Genomic DNA, 7,885 nt, shown 5'->3' with positions numbered 1-7,885 from the left:
GTGTGTGTGTGTGTGTGTGTGTGTGTGTGTGTGTGTGTGTGTGTGTGTGTGTGTGTGTGTGTGTGTGTGTGTGTGTGTGTGTGTGTGTGTGTGTGTGTGTGTGTGTGTGTTGGGGAGTTGGACGAAAGGCTATGACACTTTAAAGGAGTAGTTGAACTCATGTCGTTAACCTGCCTGGTGCCCAGTTTAGAATAGTAATTCCTCATATTTATTTATTTTAATTGTTTATAACCTTTATTTATGCAAGGGTGTCCCACTGAAACAAAGGTCTCTTTTCCAGGGGAGCCCTGCTTACAAGTTGAACAACAAACACACAAAACAACAATTTACACATATAATGAATTAAAACATGTGCATTCCTCAGAAGACAGATCCTTTTCCAAGGTCTTAAATTGAACGATAGACAAGAGAATCTAACTTGAGTATTTTTGATGGTTGTTCCAAGTACTAGGAGCACAGAAATGAAAGGAAGACAAATATGCAGATCACTGCAATCAATATTTCGGGATCTAGAGAATACATTTAGTTTTGTCTTCATTCAGCACCAGCTTAGGATCAATTACTGATTTTTGAATAGAATCAAAACCATGCTGAAGGTCGAGAATAGCCTGCTGAACTGAGGGGGCACAGGAGTAGACAACAGTATCATCAGCATAAAGATGCAATTTACAATTGTTCAAGGACAAACCAACATTATTGATATATATATATATATATCATAAATAAAAAAATAAAAAAATAAATATATTATATCGAAAACCGAACCTTGAGGAACACCTTTACTAACATTGAAAAAACTAGACTGAACTGCGTCTACTAAAATACATTCCTATCCTGCAGGCTATTTTTAAACAAATTACAGGCCGACTGATCCAAACCAATGGCAGATAACCTTTGTCACGCCATGATCAACTGTATCAAAAGTCTTAGAGAAGTCAATACAGAGAGCTGCACAATGCTGTTTCTTTTCCAGAGAGGGTCTGGAGAGGGTCAACCTCATTTATAGGGAAGCAGCAGAGATGGTGCCATGTCCAGACCTAAAACCTGACTGGTGCGCATTTAAAATGCAATTTATTGATATCACAGACAGAGAGGTGAATCTACCCAGTTCTCAAACTTCTAGACATAGAAAAAAACTGCAGCACTATTGGGAGTAGCAAAGCCCTATGTATAGTTCTCTGGTAGTAGAGATTAGTGAATGTGTGGGACAGCTGTCACCCTACCACGACTGAACAGCGCATCTCATTCAAATGCTCACATTTGAAAGTCAAAGTCCAGGTTTAATTTCCGGTGGTGGTGACACACATGCAGTACTGTAGGCCTAATTGACCTTATGTAATCTTTCCTGTTTGAACAGCATTATTACACGACTTTCACCATCACAGCAGCACAGTTATAATAATATCCTCCATGTCCTGTTGGTCCGGTGGACATAATGACCTAAAGTGTGAGTTGTTAACCAGAGTTACTGTTTAATATGTGGGTCAGCTAGTGTGAGTGGAAAATGCAACACTGTACATAGTTCTGGCAGAGACAGCGGAAACAACTCTCTCCTTATGTCTTATGTCTGTAGGAATGATAAACACCGTCTCTCTGGCCTGCTGGTGCATGGCATAGTCAGCCTGTGTTATGTAAGGCAAAGGTACTCTAGGTGCTACATCTAGGCATGGGTTAGACAAAAGGTTTGATGTAAGGAAAGTGGTTTGTGAGTGTTTAGGCAATAGCTCAGTGGCCTAACACAGTCTAATGGCATGCAGTAGATCCGACCTTGAACCCTCGGGTCACACTGGCAGCATGGACCATATAGAAACACAGGAACGTTGTGGTAATGGCTTAGTATAAAATGAGGCATAGAACATACGCCTACCATGACTTATACAACACAGTATAAAACATAATATATGTGGGAGCACACATACAGACATCTTGAAAGCTTTTTTGGTACAGCAGATTGACCTATGAGTAATAATCTATTGTACTATTAATAAAAAACATCTGTGTTACCGTATATAACAGCAGCGGATGGAGGTGGAGGAGAGGGGGAGAGAACGCCACTTTAGACTATTGAGATTCACCCAGTATCTCTCTAAGTGACTGCCAAAGCTACAAGACTGGCTTGCTGGAGGTGTATGCATGCAGCGAGACTCAACACTTCACAGTGGGAGGGCCTTCACAATAGACTGAACTTATCTTTGATTTTCTTACATTTTAGGGTTCTCTTATGATATGCAAATAAACCAAACCAAACCAAAATACTAATGACAACTGCACAGGCATGCTTGTATGGACCTCAGCTCTATAAATCAGGCATGAGCAGGTCCTCAGATGTACTGGCCAGTGTGATCAACAGCTGAGGATCATTTCAGAGGCAGGAAGGGGTTCAAACGTACTGCCGTTCTCTCAGCCTGAGAGAAACTAATGGAGTGCATCATCAGAGATCACTCTGTAATGATCCTTATCAGCAAGCCAGCCACCTGTCTCCAGACTGATTGCTCAAATATACTTTATATCTATGCTCCCCAGGCTGGTGGAGGAGGAAATCGGAGGACGGGCTCATTGTGATGCATGAAACAAAATGAAGAATGGTATCAAACACCGTGTGTGTGTGTGTGTGTGTGTGTGTGTGTGTGTGTGTGTGTGTGTGTGTGTGATCTTACCCAGTTTAGATACCATTCCTCATTCTGTTCATTGCATTACAATGAGCCTGTCCTCCGATTTCTACCTCCACCAGCCTTCCCTGATACCCACATCTCTACAGGTCTGCTTATATTACTCTCTGAGGCTCAATCACATTTACTTTACTCTCCATTAGGAATGCTGCAAAAAACAACTGACACTGAACAATGAGATATAACTGAGATATAACTGACATTGAACAATAGACTTCTGCCTGACTATACAGACTATGATATGGTACAGCCAACTGTGTGTGTCTCACTGGATGAGAAGGGTGAAAGAAGATGGTTTAGGTCAACTGCACCGCAGCAGGATGCTCACTGCATGAGAGTGGTTTAAGAGGGCAGATGCAGAGGGTGATAAGCTGTAGGTTTGAAAGAGAAGATAGAGAGAATGACATAGGTTGTACACCTTACAGGACAGCTAGAGAACGCTCAACCAAAATAGACAAACAATGTTAAAAGGAAGTGGTTTAAACTGTCAGCAGAGACAACAGAGAAGTCACATGATGAGCTCTGGAGCTCCCTTTACATATGAAAGACTGATTCATGGAATATCTCCCTAACATAAAACAGTTGTATTTTCTGAAACCGAGTCCTTCTCTCTTTCACCAATTTAGGAACACTAATGCGTACTTGTTCTGTGTTTGGTGGAGGAATAGGACCATATATAGTGATGTACAGTATGTATGTCTATGTACACTATATGATGCAGGCCAGAACAGGACCTTTACTGTGACAATTATTATATTCATTAGAGCCTGACCTTAGCCCCTGTGAGCTTGAATGTGACTTTAGCCCCTGTGAGCTTGAATGTGAGAGAGAGAGAGAGACAGACAGACCGACAGAGAGACAGACAGAGAGACAGACAGACAGACAGAGAGAGAGAGAGAGACAGAGAGAGAGAGAGAGAGAATAAAATAACATCAACAGCATGTGAAGTGCCTTTGAAGTATATAATGCATACATACAGTATATCAGTGGATGCTTGTGGAGGTAGAAATAGGAGGACGGGCTCATTGTAATGCATGGTTGGAATGCATTCCTCGTTCCATGTATTACAATGAGCCCGTCCTACGATTTCTGCCTCCGTCAGCCTCCCCTGCAGTACATACATAAAGACCAATACATGCAAGTATTTGTCTTTATTGTGTGAGCCTCAATGATATTATTCATGTAGATGTGGTATTTGTGTGTGCTTGCTTTAAAAAATGTTAAAATTGTCTTAATAAACTAAACTAAACTAAATAATTACTCTCCAGTTAAAACTGCCAGAGACTGTTTGGCCACATTGACATTGACACCTAACATTGATAATAACATGTCAAATACTAAATTCTATTCATGCTGGATAATCTTCTATAGGTGTTGTGCTAAATGCTTTGTACAAACTGTACAGTATGAGGGCAAAGAAAGAGAATGTAAAAAAAAAAACAGTAATTGAAGGGTAAATGTGTCCCTTAATGAGTGCTCTGTTGGGGATGGTAGAGAGAGAGAGCAGGCTTGATCAGGGTGCTGTCTCTCAAGCTGTGTAATTACATGACTAATCACATGACTAACCCTAACCTACAGGAAGGAACCGTGGGTAATACCACCCTGACACTGACTAAGCCTCTGAACCTACACATTATCCCAAATATGATCATCATCACCAAAGATGCTCTCTAGCGCGGCTCCCAACACCCAAACTCAGAGAACCTTGAATTAGCACACTTTATGGCAGAGGGGAAGCAGGTCTGTAGATGTTGGAGAGGGTTCAGAGACACTGAGATGAGAAGCCAAGATTACTCTTTCAGTATTCATCCCTTATAATCACCATATCTGCGTTGTTGTGTGGCCGTATAAACCTTATCTGTGAGAAGATTGGATAACCCCTTGTATTGTAAAACTGCTGGGTAGGTGACACAGAGATTGTGAACTCCAGACTGAGTAGCATAAGAGCTACTGTTATTATGAGGAGACCACAGCAGCAGGACTGCATGAATTATTTAAATATCCTTCTATTCCTGCGTCAACCACTCTCAATACAGGCGGGTCTGAAATACTATATATGGAAGTCAGTGAGCTCCTCAGACAGGAGGAGCTTTATCTCCCCCTAGTGGTTGTTTCATGAACTGCTCCTCAGCTGCATTTCAACAGCCTACTCTCCTTTATCTGCACTGATCTGAAGGCGCAAGCCTTTTCTCAATAGTTAGGGGCATGATGTCCTCTCCTCTGTCCTCCACTCACATCCTACTGAAAACGCATTGGAGGAGAAGATCTAGGTCTTACATATTCTCCTCCAATTCTTTTTGATGACAAAGCGAGTGAAGGACAGAGGAGAGGACACAAGGAGTCTTGTTCCTAACAATTGAGAAAAGGCTATAGATAAGTGGACATAATATGGAGGCTGAGCACTTGGCATCAGTGAAGGAGAAGGGAATGAGAAGAGGAAAGGAAACAAATTTAGACTGTGGGGATGCACTTACAGTATGTCAAGGCACATTTTAAAAGTAATTGATGCTTGATTCCTTGTGTTCCGTCTTCTATCCTTGCCTAGTTTTAAAAGATAAGGTCTGATACTCCTCCCCCTTGAGGTCTGATACTCCTCCCCCTTGAGGTCTGATACTCCTCCCCCTTGGACTGACTTCAGATTCATCTCTCAGGCAACACCCATTATTTCCTGTCATTAAACCCTATAATCACAAACACTTCCTGTTGCAATGACATGCAATGAAATGAACGTGTACTGTACCTGCTTGCAAGAAACAACTCAAAGAAGAAAGCCTGTAAATTTATCTCAAAAGATTAACATACTATATGACTGCTAAACATGCTCTAAACAATAGACTTCTGCCTGATTATACAGACTATGATATGGTACAGCCAACTGTAGCATGAATAGTGTGTGACTCACTGGATGAGAAGGTTGAAAGAAGATGGTTTAGGTCAACTGCACCGCAGCAGGATGCTCATTGCATAAGAGTGGTTTAAGAGGGCAGATGTAGGTATGAAAGAGAAGATAGAGAGAATGACAGGCATGTGAAAGGACAGCTAGAGAACGCTCAACCAAAATAGATAAACAAGGTTAAAAGGAAGTGGTTTAAACTGTCAGCAGAGACAACATTTGATGTGACATCTGATAAGAGAGGCCACATGATTAACTGGAGGCTACTGCCTGTTTTGATATGAAAGATTGATTCATGGAATATCTCCCTAACATAAAAACAACAGTTGTATGTTCTGACTCCCTCCCTCTTTCACAATTTAGGTTTGGTGGAGTTATAGGACCATATATAGGGATGTACAGTATGTATGTCTATGTACACTATATGACGCAGGCCAGAACAAGACCTTTACTGTGACAATTATTATGTTCATTAGAGCCTGACTTTAGCATCTGTGAGCTTGAATGTGACCTTAGCCCCTGTGAGCTTGTATTAATCACATAACAACCAAATTCAATTAAAAAATGAATACGAGCTGAGATGGGGCCTCAGCAACTTCCTGTCTTCAGGTAAAAGTGTAGATACTAGGTGTAGGCCCCACTGTTGAATACCTTTTGCTGTAAAGTGTGTTATGGCCACGTGAAAAATGCAGAGAAAGTTTCAGTTACACAAAGTTTCAGTTACACAAAGTTGTGTGTCCTGTCAGTATGTGTTTACCCTCTATTTACAGTGGTTCTAAGAGGTATCTAAGGCAAAACGTAATTGGTGATGCATTACTTACATGTCACTATTGCATTCTAAGTGTTTTCATGCATTTTAAAAATATTTTACACATTAATTCTTTAATTTAGAACATCAATTGATATTGCAATTTGTCAATTTAACACCAACATTAATCAACATTTTTTTTTACTTAAATGAGCAATCAGTAACATGTCATCTGCAAGCACCAGCACCGTCTTACAGGTGAATACGTGAAAAATATGAATATTTTGAATACATAATTATATTCATACAGCCAATCTAAAGTGCATGGGAATATCAAAATCACTTTCATAGTATTTACAAACAAAACAAAGGGTTGAACATGATTGACTATAATTACTTAATCATAATTGCAACAGTTGGGTACTATAAAGAATCAATATTCAAGTGTAAGCCACTATCATTGTTATTTTACAATAATTTATATTAGATAACTGTATTTCCAAGTACACTATTTACCTGAACGTGCGCCTCGCAGTCTGAACAATATTCTTGACCTGAAACAAGATGTGTCACTTTGAGAGCGAACTCTCGGCAGGGGGCAAACCGGAGAGAATTTCTTCAGCTCGGGGTAAGTATCTTCATTCGCCATCTTATTCAAAGAACGCCGAGAGGAATCGATAGATTTTTTTAATAAGCTGAAAGTTATACTTTAATATCATACCATTCTGAAGAGAAGTTACAATAAACGAAGAAGGCTAAGCTGTAAACCCATTAACTCTGTGCTCGATATCATAACCCCTCCCCTTGTCCATGGCAACATTATACCGTTGCTCCGACCGCGGAAGATCAGAGTCAGTTAAGGCAAGAATGTTATAACAATATCCCTTTATTTAGACTTCATTAAGGGTACTTTAATAGCATTGGCACACATTGAAATTACATTGATTGATAGCTATTTATAATTAAAATTAAATAACACAATTTATCATTGTATGATATCTGGTTGAACTTGATTAATGTTTTGAAAGGAAAAACATACCATTTTATCTGTGGTATAAATAGTCAAAATTGGGAAAAATCTCAGGGAGAAGTATTATTTTTAAACCAAGTGAAGTTTCCTCTTTGGTTCATTTGATGGCAGTATTGTGTTAAGTATAAGAGCACCATAGATTCACTGGGGTTTCTACTCTTTCCTAACATGTAGTAGTTGAAATGTTTACATATTTGTAAATACCTGTGACTTGTGTACTCTTTTGGTTTGTTCTATCCTGTTTGGAAGGCAGCAATGTGCTATCATACTTAGTGATATGATGCCAGTCACAAAGATGCTCAGTTCAATCCAAAAAGTGTAAATGTTGAAAACTTCCTTTAACCATATACGTCTGTTATGACAATGTTTGAGAATAAATCAATAACTGTTGTAATCATATGTCAATACTCACCCATCCAACAAGTGAACATAAACACAGTGTACATGAGATACACACTGTGACTCAGACCCCAAGAGAGAACAACAATGTTTCCCCAGTTTCCTCCTCTTGTGTAAGTCAACCCTGTCATCCCTGTCTTTTTCTC

Source organism: Argentina silus, assembly GCF_951799395.1.
Source record: "Argentina silus genome assembly, chromosome: X".
In the NCBI taxonomy this organism is placed as follows: domain Eukaryota; kingdom Metazoa; phylum Chordata; class Actinopteri; order Argentiniformes; family Argentinidae; genus Argentina; species Argentina silus.
The sequence above is the reverse complement of the archived record's forward strand: the minus strand, read 5'-3'. Positions refer to the sequence as shown.